Source organism: Balaenoptera musculus, chromosome 3, assembly GCF_009873245.2.
Source record: "Balaenoptera musculus isolate JJ_BM4_2016_0621 chromosome 3, mBalMus1.pri.v3, whole genome shotgun sequence".
Classification (NCBI taxonomy): domain Eukaryota; kingdom Metazoa; phylum Chordata; class Mammalia; order Artiodactyla; family Balaenopteridae; genus Balaenoptera; species Balaenoptera musculus.
The window spans coordinates 81830373-81850066 of NC_045787.1; the positions used below are offsets into that span (position 1 = coordinate 81830373).

The 19694-nt window shown below is 35.5% G+C and overlaps 1 protein-coding gene across 1 annotated transcript in view; it reads right to left on the reverse strand.

Moving 5' to 3' along the window:
• Positions 1–19694, reverse strand: part of SLCO6A1 (solute carrier organic anion transporter family member 6A1) — a 96757-nt gene that overhangs the window by 26590 nt on the left and 50473 nt on the right. The gene's annotated exons all lie outside the window — the stretch shown is intronic.

A 19694-nucleotide genomic window follows, 5' to 3' on the forward strand; every position in this document is an offset into this window, starting at 1 on the left:
ATTTTTGTGCATATTACTAAGCATTGAAAGTTCTTTATATGTTCTAGAATCTAAGTTCTTTGTTAGATTTATGATTTTCAAATATCTTCTCACAGTCTATGGCTTGTTTCTACATTACCTTAATGGGATCTTTCAAAGAGCAGATGCTTTTTATTTTAATGAAGTCCAATTTATCAATACATTTCTTTATGTATCACATATTTGGTGTCATAACTAAGAAATCTTTGCTGAACCCAAGTTCACATAAATTTTCCTCATATTCCTGGAATTTTATATTTCACAATTACATCTACAATCCATTTTGAATTAATTATTTACATGGTATAAGATATGGATCAAAGTTTGTTTAAATATAGATATCTAATTGATCCAGCATCATTTGTTAAAATGACTGTATGTTCTCTGCTAAATTGCATATGCACCCTATCAAAAATCAATTATCTATATATGTGTGTGCTTACTTTTGGACTCTCCGTTCTGTTTCACTGACTTATTGGTCTATATTTACACCAATACTACTTTCTTGATTATTGTAGCTTTATAATAAGTCTTGAAATCAAATAGTGTTAGTCCTCCATGTTTGTTGTTTAGAATTGTTTGTGGTTTTTCTAGATCCTTTGCATAACTATATGAATTTAAAAGTCATTTTTCCAATATCTAAAAACAAAAGCTTGCTGGGATTTTGATTGTGATTACATCACATACATACATCAATTTGGGGAGGATTAACATCTTAAAGATACTGAGTTTTGTAACCCACAAATATGGGATATCTCTTCATTTAAAAATTTAGGTCTTTAATTACTGTCAGCAATGTTTTACAGTAATCAGTGCATAGGGCTTTTACATCTTTATCATATTTATCCTTAAGAATTTCTTTTTCTTGATACTATTGTTAATGGTATTGTTGTTTAATATCAATTTCAAGTTGTTTGTAGGTAGTATATAAAATGCCATAGAGTCTTATATATTAATCTTTTCTTCTACAGTATTTCTTTTTGTTTGATAGTATTAACATTATTTTTTAAGTTTTTTCCAGAATTTATTGAGATATAATTGACACAGCACTGTATAAGTTTAAGATGTACAGCATAATTATTAGACTTACATACATCATGAAATGATTATCACAATAAGTTTAGTGAACAACCATCATCTCATATCAAAACAAAATTAAAGAGAAAAAATGTTTTCCTTGTAATGAAACTCTTAGAATTTACCCTCTTAACAACTTTCATGTATGACATACAGCAGTATTAATTATATTTGTCATGTTGTACATTACTTCCTTAGTACTTATTTACCTTATAACTGGTAGTTTGTGCATTTCGACTGCCTTCATTCAATTCCCGATCCCTTAACCCTCTGCCTTTGTTAACCACAAATCTGATCTCTTTTTCTATGAGTTAGTTGGTTGGTTGGTTGGTTTTAACATCTTTATTAGAGTATAATTTACAATGGTGTGTTAGTTTCTGCTTTATAACAAAGTCAATCAGCTATACATACACATATATCCCCATATCTCCTCCCTTTTGTGTCTCCCTCCCACCCTCCCTATCCCGCCCCTCTAGGTGGTCACAAAGCACTGAGGTAATCTCCCTGTGCTATGTGCCTGCTTCCCATTAGCTATCTATTTTACATTTGGCAGTGTATATATGTCCATGCCACTCTCTCACTTTGTCCCAGCTTACCCTTCTCCCTCCCAATGTCCTCAAGTCCATTCTCTACGTCTGTGTCTTTATTCCTGTCCTGGTTCTTCAGAACCTTCTTTTATTTTATTTTATTTTATTTTAAGATTCCATATATATGTGTTAGCATACGGTATTTGTTTTTCTCTTTCTGACTTACTTCACTCTGTATGACAGATTCTAGCTCCATCCACCTCACTACAAATAACTCAGTTTCATTTCTTTTTATGGCTGAGTAATATTCCATTGTTTATATGTGCCATATCTTCTTTATCCATTCATCTGTCAATGGACACTTAGGTTGCTTCCATGTCCTGGCTATTGTAAATAGTGCTGCAATGAACATTGCGGTGCATAACTCTTTTTGAATTATGGTTTTCTCAGGGTATGTGTCCAGAAGTGGGATTGCTGGGTCGTATTGTAGTTCTATATTTAGTTTTTTAAGGAACCGCCATACTGTTCTCCATAGTGGCTGTATCAATTTACATTCCCACCAACAGTGCAAGAGGGTCCCTTTTCTCCACACCCTCTCCAGCATTTATTGTTTGTAGATTTTTTGATGATGGCCATTCTGACCGGTGTGAGGTGATACCTCATTGTAGTTTTGATTTGCATTTCTCTAATGATTAATGATTTGAGCATTCTTTCATATGTTTGTTGGCAATCTGTATATCTTCTTTGGAGAAATGTCTATTTAGGTCTTCTGCCCATTTTTGGGTTGGGTTGTTTGCTTTTTTGATATTGAGCTGCATGAGTTGCTTGTAAATTTGGGAGATTAATCCCTTGTCAGTTGCTTCATTTGCAAATATTTTTCTCCCATTCTGAGGGTTGTCTTTTCGTCTTGTTTATGGTTTCCTTTGCTGTGCAAAAGCTTTTAAGTTTCATTAGGTCCCATTTGTTTATTTTTGGTTTTATTTCCATTTCTCTAGGAGGTGGGTCAAAAAGGATCTTGCTGTGATTTATGTCATAGACTGTTCTGCCTATGTTTTCCTCTAAGAGTTTGATAGTGTCTGGCCTTACATTTAGATCTTTAATCCATTTTGAGTTTGTGTATGGTGTTAGGGAGTGTTCTAATTTCATTCTTTTACATGTAGCTGTCCAGTTTTCCCAGCACCACTTATTGAAGAGACTGTCTTTTCTCCATTGTATATTCTTGCCACCTTTATCAAAAATAAGGTGACCATATGTGTGTGGGTTTATCTCTGGGCTTTCTATCCTGTTCCATAGATCTATATTTCTGTTTTTGTGCCAGTACCATACTGTCTTGATTACTGTAGCTTTGTATCATAGTCTGAAGTCAGGGAGCCTGATTCCTCCAGCTCCGTTTTTCTTTCTCAAGATTGCTTTGGCTCTTCAGGGTCTTTTGTGTTTCATTACAAATTGTGAAAATTTTTTTTCTAGTTCTGTGAAAAATGCCCGTGGTAGTTTGATAGGGATTGCATTGAATCTGTAGATTGCTTTGGGTAGTACAGTCATTTTCACAATGTTGATTCTTCCAATCCAAGAACATGGTATATCTCTCCATCTATTTGTATCATCTTTTATTTCTTTCATCAGTGTCTTATAATTTTCTGCATACAGGTCTTTTGTCTCCTTAGGTAGGTTTATTCCTAGATAATTTATTCTTTTTGTTGCAGTGGTAAATGGGAGTTTTTTCTTAATTTCACTTTCAGATTTTTCATCATTAGTGTATTGAAAGCAAGAGATTTCTGTGCATTAATTTTGTATCCTGCTACTTTACCAAATTCATTGATTAGCTCTAGTATTTTTCTGGTAGCATCTTTAGGATACTTTGTGTATAGTATCACGTCATCTGAAAACAGTGACAGCCTTACTCTTCTTTTCTGATTTGGATTCCTTTTATTTCTTTTTCTTCCCAGATTGCTGTGGCTAAAACTTCCAAAACTATGTTGCATCATAGTGGTGAGAGTGGGCAACCTTGTCTTGTTCCTGATCTTAGTGGAAATGGTTTCAGTTTTTCACCATTGAGGACGATGTTGGCTGTGGGTTTGTCATATATGGCCTTTATTATGTTGAGGAAAGTTCCCTCTATGCCTACTTTCTGCAGGGTTTTTATCATAAATGGGTGTTGAATTTTGTCAGAAGCTTTCTCTGCATCTATTCAGATGATCATATGGTTTTCCTCCTTCAATTTGTTAATATGGTGTGTCACATTGATTGATTTGCATATATTGAAGAATCCTTGCATTCCTGGGATAAACCCCACTTCATCATGGTGTATGATCCTTGTTAAACGTTTCTTGTATTTTCTCCATTTTATTTCCAAGATTTTGGATCATCTTTAATATTATTATTCTGAATTCTTTTTCAGGTAGACTGCCTATTTCCTCTTCATTTGTTAGGTCTGGTGGGTTTTTGCCTTGCTCCTTCGTCTGCTGTGTGTTTCTCTGTCCTCTCATTTTGCTTAACTTACTGTGTTTGGGGTCTCCTTTTCACAGGCTGCAGGTTCGTAGTTCCCGTTGTTTTTGGTGTCTGTCCCCAGTGGCTAAGGTTGGTTCAGTGGGTTGTGCAGGCTTCCTGGTGGAGGGGAGTAGTGCCTGTGTTCTGGTGGATGAGGCTGGATCTTGTCTTTCTGGTGGTCAGGTCCACGTCTGGTGGTGTGTTTTGGGGTGTCTGTGACGTTCTTATGATTTTAGGCAGCCTCTCTGCTACTGGATGGAATTGTGCTCCTTTCTTGCTAGGTGTTTGGCATAGGGTGTCCAGCACTGTAGCTTGCTGGTCATTGAGTGGAGCTGGGTCTTGGCGTTGAGATGGAGATCTGTGGGAGATTTTTGCCATTTGATATTACGTGGAGCTGGGAGTTCTCTTGTGGACCAGTGTCCTGAACTTGGCTCTCCCACCTCAGAGGCACAGGCCTGATGCCTGGCTGGAGCACCAAGAGCCTGTCCTCCACACGGCTCAGAAAAAAAGGGAGGAAAAAAAAGAAAGAAAGAAGAAGATACAATAAAATAAAATAAAGTTATTAAAATAAAAATAAAAAATAATGATTTACTAAGCAAAAATTTTTTAAAGTAATAAAAAAACCCCCAAAACGGAGAGACAGAACCCTAGGACAAATGGTAAAAGCAAAGCTATACAGACAAAATCACACACAGAAGCATACATATACACACTCAGAAAAAGAGATAAAGGGGAAAAAATATATATATATCATTGCTCCCAAAGTCCACCTCCTAAATTTGGGATGATTCGTTGTCTATTCTGGTATTCCACAGATGCAGGGTACATGAAGTTGTTTGTGGAGATTTAATCCGCTGCTTCTGAGGCTGCTGGGAGAGATTTCCCTTTCTCTTCTTTGTCGCACAGCTCCTGGGGTTCAGCTTTGGATTTGGACCTGCCTCTGCGTGTAGGTCGCCTGAGGGCGTCTGTTCTTCGCTCAGACACGACAGGGTTAAAGGAGCAGCTGATTAAGGGGCTCTGGCTCACTCAGGCCGGGGTGAGGGACGGGTAGGGAATGCGGGGCGAGCCTGCGGCGGCAGAGGCCAGCATGACACTGCACCAGCCTGAGGCGCGCCGTCTGTTCTCCCGGGGAAGTTGTCCCTGGATCACGGGACGCTGGCAGTGGCGGGCTGCACAGGCTCCCGGGAGGGGAGGTGTGGATAATGACCTGTGATTGCACACCGGCTTCTTGGTGGCTGCAGCAGCAGCCTGAGTGTCCCATGCCCGTCTCTGGGGTCCGCGCGGATAGCCACAGCTCACGCCCGTCTCTGGAGCTGTTTTTAGCAGTGCTCTTAATCTTCTCTCCTCACACACCAGGAAACAAAGAGGCAAGAAAGAGTCTCTTGCCTCTTTGGCAGTTCCAGACCTTTTCCCTGACTCCCTCCCAGCTAGCCGTGGCGCACCTAGCCCGCTTCGGGCTGTGTTCACGCAGCCAACCCCAGTCCTCTCCCTTGGGTCTGACCTCCGAAGCCTGAGCCTCAGCTCCCAGCCCCCGCTTGCCCCAGCGGGTGAGCAGACAAGCCTCTCGGGCTGGTGAGTGCTGGTCGGCGCCGAGTCTCTGTGCGGGAATCTCTCCGCTTTGCCCTCCACACCCCTGTGGCTGTGCTCTCCTCCGTGGCTCCGAAGCTTCCCCCCTCCGCCACCCGCAGTCTCCACCCATGAAGGGCCTTCCTAGTGCGTGGAAACCTTTCCTCCTTCACAGCTCCCTCCCACTGGTGCAGGTTCCGTCCCTATTCTTTTGTCTCTGTTTTTTCTTTTTTCTTTTGCCCTTCCCAGGTACATGGGGAGTTTCTTGCCTTTTGGGAGGTCTGAGGTCTTCTGTCAGCATTCAGTAGGTGTTCTGCAGTTGTTCCACATGTAGATGTATTTCTGATATATTTGTGGGAAGGAAGGTGATCTCCACATCTTCCCCTTCTGCCATCTTGAAGCTCCTCCCTGGGGATTGTTTTTATAGGTCTTTTTTGTTCCTTTCTCTTCCTTTGTTCTCTTCCCTTGTGATCTGATGACTATCTTTAATGTTATGTCTACAACTTTAATGTTAATGTCTCGATTCCTTTTTTCCGTGTGTGTGTAACTAATAGATTTTTGATTTGTAGTTACCGTGAGGTAGGTACACACACACACACATCATTATTTTATGTTATTTATCTAAGTTCAAACACATTTTAACAATCCCGCATTTTTGCTGCACCCACGTTTCCTGTTTTTGACCTAGTTTACATCTTTTCGTGTATCTTTTAACTACTTATTGCAGATAGATATAATTTTACTACTTTTGTCTTTTAGTCTTCCTACTAACTTTATATGTGGTTGATTTACTGTCTTTCCTTCATATTGCTGTTACCAATGAGTTTTTTCCTTCTATTATTTTCATGTTTCTAGTAATGGCCTTTTCTTTTTCAGTTAGAGTAGTCCTTTTAATATTTCTTGTAAAGCTGGTTTGGTGGTGCTGAAGAATTTTAGCTTTTGCTTATCTAACTTTTTATCTCTCCATCAAATCTGAATAAAAGGCTTGCTTGGTAGAGTATTCTTGTTTGTAAGTTTTTTCCCTTTCATCACTTTAAATACTTCATGACACTCCCTTCTGGACTACAGAGTTTCTGCTGAAAAGTCAGTTGATAGCCTTATGGGAATTAACAATATTATTTTTAATATTGATTTCTGCATTTGTAGTTAGCATATAGAAATACCATAGATTCTTGTAGGTTGATTTGATCTTACAAACTTGCTAAACTCATTTTATTAGTTATAGTGTTTTTTGGATTTTCTACATAGACAATGGTGTTGACTTCAAATAAACACAGTTTTGCTTCTACTTTTGCTATTGTAATGCCTTTTGTTTATTTTTCTTACATTATTGTACGGCTAGAACCTTTAGAACAATGTTAATATAGAAGTATTAAAAACAGATATCCTTGTATTTCTGGTTAGTCAATGTTTCATCATCTTAGTCTGCTCAAGCCACTATAATAAAATATCATAGATTGCGTGGCTTAAACAACAGACATTTATTTCTCACTATTCTGGAAGCTATGTCCAGGTCAGGGTGCAGGCAGCTTTGGTGTCTGGTGTGGGCTGTCTTCCTGGATTGCAGAACATCACCTTCTCATTGTTATCCTCACACAGTCGATAGAGGGAAAGCTTTGGTCTCTTCCTCTTCTTAGAAGGACATTAATCCCATCATGGGGTGTCCACCCTCATGATCTTACCTAACCCTAATTATCTCTTAAAGGCTCCATCTCATAATACTATCATATTGGGGATTAGGGCTTCAACATATGAATCTGGAAGGAGGGGGAAACACAAACATGCAGTCTATAATCATCACTAAGTATGATGTTAGCTGTACATTTTCATAGAATCCCTTCCATTATTAGTTTTCTACTTGATCAGGAATGGATGTTGCACTTTATCAAGCATTTTTGACATCTATTGAGATTATAAATTTTTTTCATTTTTAGTTTATTAATATGGTAGATTATGTATCAATCGATTTTCAACTATTAAACTATCCTTGCATCTCTATATGAATCTTGTTTGATCATAATTTAGTTTCCTTTTAATATACTATTGGATTCCATTTATTAAAGTTCTGTTAAGAATTTTTGCATCTATACTCATGAGTGATATAGGTCTATAGTTTTCCTTTCTTACAATGTCTTTGTCTGGTTTTGAGATCAGGATAATGCAGGTCTCATAGAATGAGTTAGGGAGTATCCATTCCTTTTCAATTTTCTAGAAGAATTTGTGTAAGAACAGATATTTTTTAAATGTTTGGTAGAATTCCCCAGTGAAACCATTTGGGCCTGGAGTTTTCTTTGTGGGAAAGTGTTTAACTACAAATTTGATTTATTTGCTAGATATAAAAATTAGCTATTTCTTCTTAAGTGAGTTTTTTGTCTTTCAAAGGTTTTACCCATTTCATGGTAGCTATTAAATTTATGGGCATAAAGTTGTTCATAATATTAACCTATTATCTTTTTATATTAGTAGAACCTATACTAACAACAGATCTCTAACTCCTGATTTTGGTAATTTTCTCTCTGTAGTGGTTTAGCAATTTCATCAATTTTCTCAAAATAACACCTGCGATTTTACTGATTTTCTCCATTGTTTTTCTCATTTCTACTCCACTGATTTCTGTTCTGATCTCAATTGCATGCTTTGTTCTACTTAATTTACAATCAGTCTGCTTTGATGTTTATAGTTTTTTAGGGTAGAAACAAATGTCACTGGTTTGAGACTTTTTTCTTTTCTAATACAGACTTTTAATGCTATACATTTTGCCCTACATACTGCTTTAACAGCATCCCACAAATTTTTTAATGTGTGTTTACATTTTCATTCACTTCAAAATATTTTACAATTTCCCTTTAGGAGAAATTATTTGACCCAAAGTTTATGTAGAAGGTTTTTTCAGTTTCCAGATATCTGGGGCTTTTTCAGAAATCTTTTTTTATTAATTTATTTCTAATTTAATTCCATCATGGTCAGAAATTTTACTTCCATTTTATTATTTGATCCTTTAAATTTACTGAGTTTTATTTCATAGAATATGGTCTATTTTGGTAAGTATTTCATGCATTCTTGAAAAGAAAGCATATTTTCCTTTGTTACATGAAATGTTCTACAAATGTCAATTAGGTCAAGTTGGTTGACAGTGTTATTCAAATCATTTTTATCATCACTGTTTTTTTTTTCTCCCTACTTCTACTAAGAGAGGAATACTGAAATAGCTGACTACACTTGTGAATTTCTACATTTCTCCTTGCAGTGCGTAAGTTTTTGCTCCACATATTTTAAAGCTCTTTCATTAGGTTCCGAATCATTTAGGATTGCTATTAATTTTTGATGAATTGGCCAATTTATAGTACATAATGACATGATTTTTTCCTGCTAATATTGTTTGCTCTCAAATCTACTTGGTCACTGATATCAGCTTTCTTTTGACTTCTGTTAACATGTTATATCTTTTCCCATCCTTTTACACATAATCTACTTGTGTCTGTATTTGAAGTGCATTTCTTTCATGCGGCATATAGTCTTGCTTTTTTTAAATTAAACTGCAGATTATCTGCCTTTTAACTGAGATACTACAACCATTTGCATTTAATGTGATTACTAATGTGGTTAGGTTTGAATATATCCTCTTTCTATTTGTTTTCTATTTATTCTATCTCTTCTTTGTTCTCTTTTTCCACTTTTCTGCCTACTTTGAGATCAAACAGTTTTGGAAAATTCTATTTTAACTCCTGTGTTGGCTTATTAGCTATGACTCATTGTTTTTTAGTGGTTGCTTCAGGGTTTACACTATACATTTTTACTTAATACAGGCTACCAACATATGATATGATAGCACTTCATGTAAACCCATATTACATGTTAATCTGTTTTAAACAATTGTTTTTAAAGAGATTTAAATAAGAAAAAATGATTTACCTATATAGTTACAATTTCCTTTGCTCTTCTTTGCTTTGTGTAGTTCATATTTTCATCTGGTATTTTTTTTAATGTCCTTTATTGTAAAATTATCCAGTTCAAATCATGCATTGCATTTATTTATTTATTTATTTATTTATTTATTTATTTATTTATTTATTTATTTATTTATGGCCGCACCACACGGCATGTGGAATCTTAGATCCCCAGACCAGGTATCAAACCCTTGACCCCTGCATTGGAAGTGTGGAGTCTTAATCACTGGACTGCCAGGGAAGTCCCTAATCTGGTATTATTTTATTTCAGCTTGAAAGACTTCCTTTAATACTTCATGTAGTATAAGTTTGTTGATTGAATACTATTTACATTTTTAATATCTAAAATTATTTCTCCTTCATTTTTGATAGATATTCTGATTTTGTGTAGAATTACAGGTTGACTTTTTTCTTTCAGTACTTTAAAAATAGTTCCACCCTCTTCTTACCTGTATTGCTTTTGATGTAAAATCAACTGTTACCCTTATCTTTGGCCTTTCATATTTAAGGTATGTTTTCCACCTCTCACTACTTTTAATATTTTCACTTTACACTTATTTTGAGCAATTTGATTATTATGTACCATGATGTAATTTTTCTCATGTTTCTTGTACTTAATGTTTGTCTGATTTTTTTAAGTCCGTAGATTTATAGGTCACATGAAATTTTAATGTTTTGGACATCATTTCTTCAGATATTTTTCTTTTCCCAAGCTTCTTCCTCTGGGGACTTCAACCATATAAGCACCTTCACATATAGCACCTGAAGTTGTCCAACTCAGTGATGCTTTGTTCATTTTTATTAATTCTCTTTTCTGTTTTCTGTTGGATGGTTTTTATTGCTATTGATTTCAAGTTCACTAGTCTTCTGAAATGTCTAATCTATCATTAATCTCATAGAGAGTATTTTTCTCACAAATTCTAGTCTTTATTTCTATATGTTCAATTTGGGTTTTTAAAATTGTCTTCTACTTAACTTTTTTAACATGTGGATTACTGGTATAATAGTCGTGTTAACATTTTTCTCTGATAATTTTAACATACCCATCAGTTATGGGTTTGTTTTGATGAATTGAGTTCTTGTTCCTTATTATGGGTTGTGTTTTTCTGCTGACTTGAATTTCTTATAATTTTTAATGGATATTAGGCCTTGTAAATTTCACCATCTTGGAAACTAAATATTTTTGTATTTAGATAAATAAGCTTTGGTCTGGAATGCAGCTAATTTACAGGTAAATGTTTTATCTTTTTGGGCTCTTGCTTCCAAGACTTGATTGGTAGAGCCAGAGTAGTGCTCAGTTTAGAGCTAATTATTACCCACTACTGTGGCAAGATCCTTCTGTATACTGTGTGCTCTGTGATTTTTGAGGTTTTCCAGTCTGATCAGAACAGGTACTAATCCCAACCATGTGTGAGTGGTGAGTACTGTTTCCTTTGATTTTTTTGGTTCCTTAGACTCAGGTACTTTCCTCACATATATGCTAATTAGTACTCTGCTTTACATTTTAGAGCAATCCTCTGCAGATATGTTATGTCTTCTGGTACACTATCCTATGAACTCTAGCTGTATTGGTTTCTCTGGACTCTCAGCTCAAATGCCTCAACTCAGGGAGTCTGCCAGAATTTGTCTGGTTCCCCCTTCCTGTACCATGACCTCAAAACCCTCTTAAGGCAGTAAGCTGGAGGAATTATAAGGCTCACCTTAAATGTTTCCCACCTCTCATGTATCACTGTCCTTCACTGACTGACTCCTCTGTCATGAAAACCACTGTTTCAATTTTTGGTTGGTTTTTATAGTAGGGGAAATGTGTTATTCCATCTTGGCTGAAAGTGGAAGTCCAGAAAAGTTTCTAAATATAAATTTAGAATGAAATCAAAGGGTCTTACTTTACATTATTAATAATTTGAAAAAGTGGCTATATTTCAAAATCATTTTTAAGATTATCATTTTTCATTTATAAACTATATATTTGAACCAATACAGGTAGCATAAACTAATTCTGGATAAAGTGAATGAACTTATTGAAAGAACGTCAAAGAGCTCATAGAATGAGGAAGAAGCCTCAAAAAGTAGATTCTGAAAACCATCAAGAACCCAAAAAAAGGCAAGCAAGATTACATTATAGGACTAATCTTCTTAGCAAGATGTCCCCCATGCCCCCACCCCCAGGACTTGATGCACTGCAGTACTCAGTTTTGCATTGGAGGCTGCAGGTAATCTCTCACTGACCATGGGCTTTTTTGTTACTTTCTCAAAAATCAAAATCTTAAGGGAGCAGTCCAATCATATGAGCCTAACTCATATACTTGTTGATGTAAGGAAGATTAAAAAAGTAGTATTTAACTCCCTTTGGTTGATTTAGATGGAGGCAAGGCCCTGACTTACATGTACACTGAATGAGCCCCAAAAGAAAAGATGATGAATGTTAGGCACCAAAAGGACTAATTTTTTATACATTGTTGCATTTAACTTGCTAACATTTTGTTGAGGCTATTGCATCTAAGTTTATGAGAGATACTGTTCTGTATGATCCATTTTTTTTGTATTGTCTTTGGCTTTGCTATCAAAATAACACTGGCCTCATCAACCAAGTTAGGAAGTATTCCCTCCTCTTCTACTTTCTAGAAGATATTGTGTAGAATCATTGTTAATTCTTTAAATATTTGGTAGAATTCTCCAGTGAAATCATCTGGGCCAGAACATGTTTGGGGGGTACTTTATAAACTGTGGATTCAATTTATTTAATAATTCCTTTTATAACTATTCAAATTATCTGTTTCATATTGGGTGAGTTTTTTCAGTTTTCAAGGATTAGTCCATATTACCTGTCAAATTTTTTTAAATTTATTTTATTTTTATTTATTTATTATCTTTGGCTGTGTTGGGTCTTCGTTGCTGTGCGCGGGCTTTCTCCAGTTGCGGTGAGTGGGGGCCACTCCTCGTTGCGGTGCGCGGGCCTCCCACTGCGGTGGCCTCTGCTGTTGCGGAGCATGGGCTCTAGAGAGTGCGGACTTCAGTAGTTGTGGTGCGTGGGCACAGCAGTTGTGGCTCACGGGCTCCAGAGCACAGGTTCAGCAGCTGTGGTGCATGGGCTCAGTTGCTCCGTGGCATGTGGGATCTTCCCGGACCAGGGATCGAACCTGTGTCCCCCGCACTGGCAGGTGGATTCCCAACCACTGCACCACAAGGGAAGCCCCTACCTGTCAAATTTATATGTGTGGAGTTATTTTTGGTAGTCCCTTATTATCCTTTAAATATCTCTGGGGATAGTTACTGCCTGTTTCATTCCTGATAATGGTAATTTGTGTTCTCTGCTTTTCTTCTTTGTTAATCTTGCTAGGGATGTGTCAATTTTATTGATCTTTCAAAGAACCAGGTTTTTGTTTGATTGATTTCTGCTTGTATCTATTATTTGCTTCCTTCTGCTTCTTTTGGGTTTATTTTGCTCTTAAATTGAGGTGGGAGCTTAGATTCTTGATACTTTTCCTATTTTTAATTGTATGCATTTAGTACTATAAATTTCCCTCTCAATACTGTTTTAGTTTTGTCCCACAATTGTGATATGTGGTATTTTCATTTTCATTCAGGTCAATGTATTTTCTGTTGATTTCTCTTCAGACTTCCTCTTTGACCTACAGATTATTTAGAAGTATGTTATTCAGTTTCCAAGTGTTTAGAGATTGTCTCATTACTTTTCTGTTTTGATTATAGTTTGATTCTGCTGTGGTAGAAAACACACTCTGTATAATTTCAGTCTTTTATACTTTTCAGGTCTGTTTTACAACCCAAAATATGGCTTATTTTGGTGAATAATCCATTTGTATTCAAAAAGAATAGGTATTCTGCTATTGTTGACTGAAGTGTTCCATAAATATAAATTAGTTCAAGTTGATTGTGTTATTCAGTACTTCTTTAACTCCCTTGAGAGGGTAGTAATAAAGTTTCTAGGTATATTTTTGAATTTATCTTCTTTTTCTTTCAGTTTTACTAGATTTTCCCTCTTAGATCTTGAGTCTCTGTTGTTAGCTGCATACACAAGTAGAATTGTTTGTTCTTTGTAAATTGACCATTTCATAATTTGTAATGTCTCTTTATCCCTATAATTTTGTTGATTCTGAAGTCTGATATTAATATATTTATTTCAGCTTTCTTTTATTTAGCATTTGTATGTTATAATTTTTTCATCTTTTTACTTTTAAACTACATGTCATTATTTATCGTAGGTTTCATGTAGACTGAATTTAGCTTGGGATTACTTTTTAAAATAATCTGACAATTGCTGCCTTTGAATAGGTAGGTTTAGGTTAGGGATCAATGAATATTTTCTGTAAGGGGCCAGATAGCAAATATTTAGGCTTTACAAACCTTGTACTGTCTGTTGTATATTCGCAGGCATCTGGAAGCTGACTGTGATCCTCCCCAGAGACTGGGGAAGACATCAGACACCACCTTTGCCTTCTCATTCCAGCCCACTATGAATGGCAAGTCCTCCTGGAAGGAGCACGTACATACGTCTGGCACCCCAGCTTTTGTCACTGCTGTCCAAGGAACAGGTCCCTGGATCACTTGGCTCTGACAGCCAGTGAGGCTTGTATTCATGAGTCCCAAAGGACTGTAAACAAAAAAGCAGTTATTAATGGGCACAGGGGCACTCCACTTGCAGCTATACACTCAGGCTTAGTACAGAGGGAGCAGGCAAAAAAAGCCCATCTCCCAGTTTCTCTCTAAAAGCATCCTAACTACGTATTCTCCCCTCTACTGCCTGAGGATCTGGCTTCCAATCTGCCTGTATCTAAGTGCTGGCTGCAATCCTCCCCTTTGGGACACTGACAGGTCTTGGTACGCCCTCAACTACTGGGGGCCACTAAAAACAAAGAAGACAGCCTGAACAATCACAAAGATTTGATAGACAACCAAGAACTCAGGCCTGGTTGATCAATAAGGCTTATCTAGTCATTATAATTATAGATAAGGTTATTGTTATAGATAAAGTTCATCTAGTTATTATAGTTATAAAAATAAATATAACTACAATAATTTGTTTATAGATACACAAGGTAAAAAGATATAAATTTTAACATCAAAAACATAAAATGCAGGAGGAAAGAAAAATGTAGAGCTTTAGTATGCATTTGAGGTTAAGTTGTTATCACCTTAAAATAGACTGTTATAAATATGTTTTATATAAGCCTCATGGTAACCACAAAACAAAAACCTATAGAAAGTACACAAAAGATAAAGAGAACGGAACCTAAGCACTAAAGAAAATCATCAAATCACAAAGGAAGAGCAAGAGAAGGAGGAAACACAGGAACAACAAAATAGCCAGAAAACAATTAACAAAATGGCAATAAGTACATACCTGTCAATAATCACTTTAAATGTAAATAGACTAAATTCCCCAATTAAAAGACATAGAGTATCTGAATGGATTAAAATAACAAGCCCCATATATATATATGCCCCATAAAAGAGACTCACTTCAGATGTAAGGACACACAGACTGAAAGTAAAGCGATGGAAAAATATATTACATAGAAATGGAAACCAAAAGAAAGCTGGGATAGCTATACTTATATCAGACAAAACAGACTTTAAGACAAAGACTGCAAGAAGAGACAAAAAAGGTCATTTTATAATGAAAAGGGATCATTCCAACAAGGAGATATAACACTTGTAAATATTTATGCACCCAACACAGGAACACCTAAACATATGAAGCAAATATTAACAGACCTACAGGGAGAAATAGACAGCAACACAATAATACTAAAGGACTTTGATGTCCCACTTTCAGCAATGGATAAAACATCCAGGCAGAAAATTAATAAGGAAACATTGAACTTAAACTCCAGGTTAGAACAGACAGACTTAACAGACACTTACAGGACATTCCATCCAACAGCAGAAGAATACACATGTTTCTCACATGCACATGAAATATTCTCCAGTGTAGATCATATATTACATGACAAAACAAGTCTTCATAAATTTAAGAAGATTGGAATTACATCAAGCATCTTTTCCAACCACAATAGTATGAAACTAGAAATCATTTACAAGAAGAGGACTGGAAAATTCACAAATATGTGAAGATTAAACAACATACCACTAAAAAACCAATTGGTCATAGAATAAATCAAAAGAGAAATGTAAAAATACCTTGAAATAAATAAAAATGAAAATATACCAAAAATTAATGGGACATAGCAAAAGCAATTCTAAGAAGTGGTTCAGCCATTATGGCAAACAGTATGAAGTTTCCTCAAAAAAACTAAAAGTATAACTACCATATGACCTAGCAATTCCACTCCTGGGTATATATCCAAAGAAAACGAAAACACTAATTCGAAACGATACACGCACCCCAATCAATGTTCATAGCAGCATTATTTATGATTGCCAAGATATGGAAGCAACCTAAGTGCCCAGCAACAGATGAATGGATAAAGAAGATGTGGCATATATATATATATGATGGAATATTACCCATAAAAAAGAATGAAATAATACCATTTGCGCAACATGGATGGACCTAGAGGGTATTATGCTTAGTGAAATAAGTTAAATAGAGAAAAACAAATGCCTCTATGTTATCACTTATATATGAAATCTAAAAAATAAAACAAATGAATATATATAACAAAACAGAAACAGCCTCACAGATACAGAGAACAAACTACTGGTTACCAGTAAGGAGAAGGAAGAGGGGAGGGGCAAGATAGGGGTATAGGAATGAGAGATATAAACTACTATGTATAAAATAAATAAGCAATAAAGACATATTGTAGAGCACAGGGAAATGTAGCCATTATTTTATAATAATCTTAAAAGGGTTATAATCTATAAAAATATTGAATCACTATTTTGTACACCTGAAACTAATATTGTAAATCAACTAGTTTTCAGTAAAGAAAGCAATTTTAAGTTCATAGCAATAAAAGCTTACACTAAGAAAAAAGAAAGATCTCAAATAAACAATCTAACTACACCTCAAGGAATTAGAAAAAGAACAGACTAAGTCCAAAATTAGTAGAAGGAAGGAAATAAGGATGAGAGCAGAAATAAATGAAATAGAGACTAATACAATAGAAAAGATCAATAAAACTAAGAGTTGTTTTTTTAAAAGATAAATAAAATAGATAAACTTTTAGCTAGACTTGCCAAGAAAAAAAAGAGAGGAGTCAAATAAATGAAATTATAAGAAAGCAAAAACATTACAACTGATACACTACAAATACAAAGGTCATAAGTGACTACTATGAAGAATTATACACCCAAAATTTTTTCTTGCTTGCTTGCTTTCTTGCTTTCATCATTCATGCTCTTCTGCTTTCTCTGGTTTTGAGTACTTTATGAGATTTCATTTTCTCTCATCTGTTAGCATAGCAATTATACTTCTTTTTAAAAACGTTTTAATGATTTTCCCTAGAATTCCCAACATACATTTTCAAGTTATTTAAGTCTACTTTCAAATAACATTATACCACTTCATTGGTAGTTCAGGTACTTTATAACAAAGTATTCCCGATTCCTCCCTCCCTTTTTATAAGACTGCTGTCATTTATTTCACTATCCATAAACTATAATTACTGAATACCTTAATGCCATAATTATTTTGAAGAGTTATCTATTATACCTATTAAAATGATAAAAATAAAAGAACATAGTCTACCTTTATTTATTCATCTCTAATGCTCTGTTTCTTTATGTGAATCTACATCTAACTCATGTCATTTTTCATTTTTCTGAAGAACTTCTTTAAACATTTCTTGCAAAGCAGATTTACTGGTGACAATTCCCTTATATTTTGTTTATCTGAGAATATCTTTATATCTCCTTCACTTTTCAAAGATAGTTTCATTGCATACAGCATTCTAAGTTGACTTTTTTTTTCCAGTCCTTTAAATATTTCATTCCTCTCTCATCTTGCCTGCATTGTTTGTGAAGAGAAGTCTGTTGTAAATTATCCTTGATCCTCTATAAGTTTTATTTCCTCCGACTTTTTTTCAAGACTTCGATTTTGATTCTGCAGTTTGAATATGATATGCCTACATGTAGTTTTTTTTGGTATTTATCCTTCTTGGTATTTTTTGAGCTTCCAAGATCTGTGGTTTGCTGTCTGTCATTAACTATGGAAAATTCTCAGCCATTATTACTTCACCTATTTCTTCTGTTCTTTTGTCTCCTTCTTCTCTTTCTGGTCCTTCCATTACATATGTGTTACATCTTTGTAATTGCTGCACAGTTCTTGGATATTCTATTCCAGTTATTTGCATTCTTTTTTCTCTTTGCTTTTCAGTTTGAAAGGTTTCCACTGACATATCTTCAAAGTCATTAATACTTTCCTCAGTTCTGTACAGTCTACTGATGAATCCATGAAAGGGACTCTTCATTTTATTATAGTGTTGTTTTGGCTTTCTAGAATTTACTTTTGATTTTTTTCTTAGAGTTTCCATTTCTCTGCTTGCATTACCTATACTTCTTTCATGTTGTCCACTTTTTCCATTAGAGCCCTTAGAATATTAATCATAGTTATTTTATGTTCCCAGTCTGATCATTCCAAAATCTCATTTCTTTTAGAGCTAACAACAAATGTTACTAATTATCCTTCACCTGAGACTATCTTTCTTTCATTTTCTTTCTTGAAGGATATTTTCACTGGATAATAAATTATGTGTTAGCAGTTCTTTTCTTTCAGGACTAAAGATATTGTTCTACTGTTTTCTGAACCCATGGTTTCTGATGAGAAATTCACAGTTATCTGTATTACTGCACCCATAAATACTATTGTAACATTCTTATTTGATAATGCCAATATCTGGATCCCCTATGGTCTGTTCTATCGTCTGTTTTATCTAAGGGTTGTTGGCCATGTCTTTGGCCTGCTGGGTATTTTTTTTAATGCAAGACCCTTGCCTACAACACTTTATAGCTTTGTATGACATTATCTTTCTTTCGGAGTGTTAAGTCTGCCTTTCTGCTGCTACAGCACTCGCTGACCAAATTAATCCAATTAGAGGCAAATTAATTCCTGGCTGGGTTATAGTACTTTAGGGAGGCCCTCACTCTTAGGTCTTAACCTTACAGAGGTAACAGTTGAGAACATGGTATTCACCACGGTTGCTCCCCAACCGCACAATCTAAAGTTGAACTCTTATCTATAGAGCATCACAAGACTGGTGAAATTTTTCTCTGCTTTTTACAAGATTTCTACTTGATTTCAGCCTCTTAGCTTCATAATTCAGCAAATGTATTGAGTGAAACCCCAACAGAGTGTTATCTCATTTGTCTACCTCTCTCCTTACTGATATCCTGTCTCACTCCATGTCCTAATTTTTGTCTCTTTAGGCTCAAAGGTCAGTCAAAAATTTGTGCCAGTTTTTTTGTCATCTTACTAGATGCTTTTTGCCCAGACACTTTGCCAGAATTGCCAGCTTCTTGCCAATGTCCAGAAATAGTAAATATACTCAGGGTAAAAAGTAACTGCAGAAGATTGCTTCTCCTCACAAGGTTTGCCTTTCTCCAGGATTTTGGTCTCTAAATTCCTAGTTGCCTAAACAACTGTCTGATGCCTTTAAACACATTTTTAAAATGTTATTCAGCTTTTCTAGGTGTTCTCAGTAGGAGCATTGGTCTGCCATAAGCCACTTCATTGTAGCTCAAGTGTAAGTCTTGTTTTCTTTACTTATTTTACTTGCTTAGTCCTTTGGTTTCCAATTCCAGTTCTGTTTCTCTTCTTTAACATCAATCTCTGCCCAGTTCTTTGAATTTTTGCATGTTTAACTTAAAGGAGACATTACTCATGCATACTTTCAGATGTCTTCAGTTCCATTCTTTGATAAGAAGGCAGACATACCAATTCAAAAACAAAGGTAAGACTGGCTTTGTACAGACAGTTAGTATGGTCTCCTAGTTGCTACTCACTTTAATACAGATTTCTAGTTCTGGGTTCTGATTCATTTCATTATGTTTTGTTTCTTTAGACTATATGAATGCATAAGCAGTCATACCACAAGCTATCATGATATTTCTGCCCTTAAAGTGAAAGGTGAACTATGCTTTATGTTTC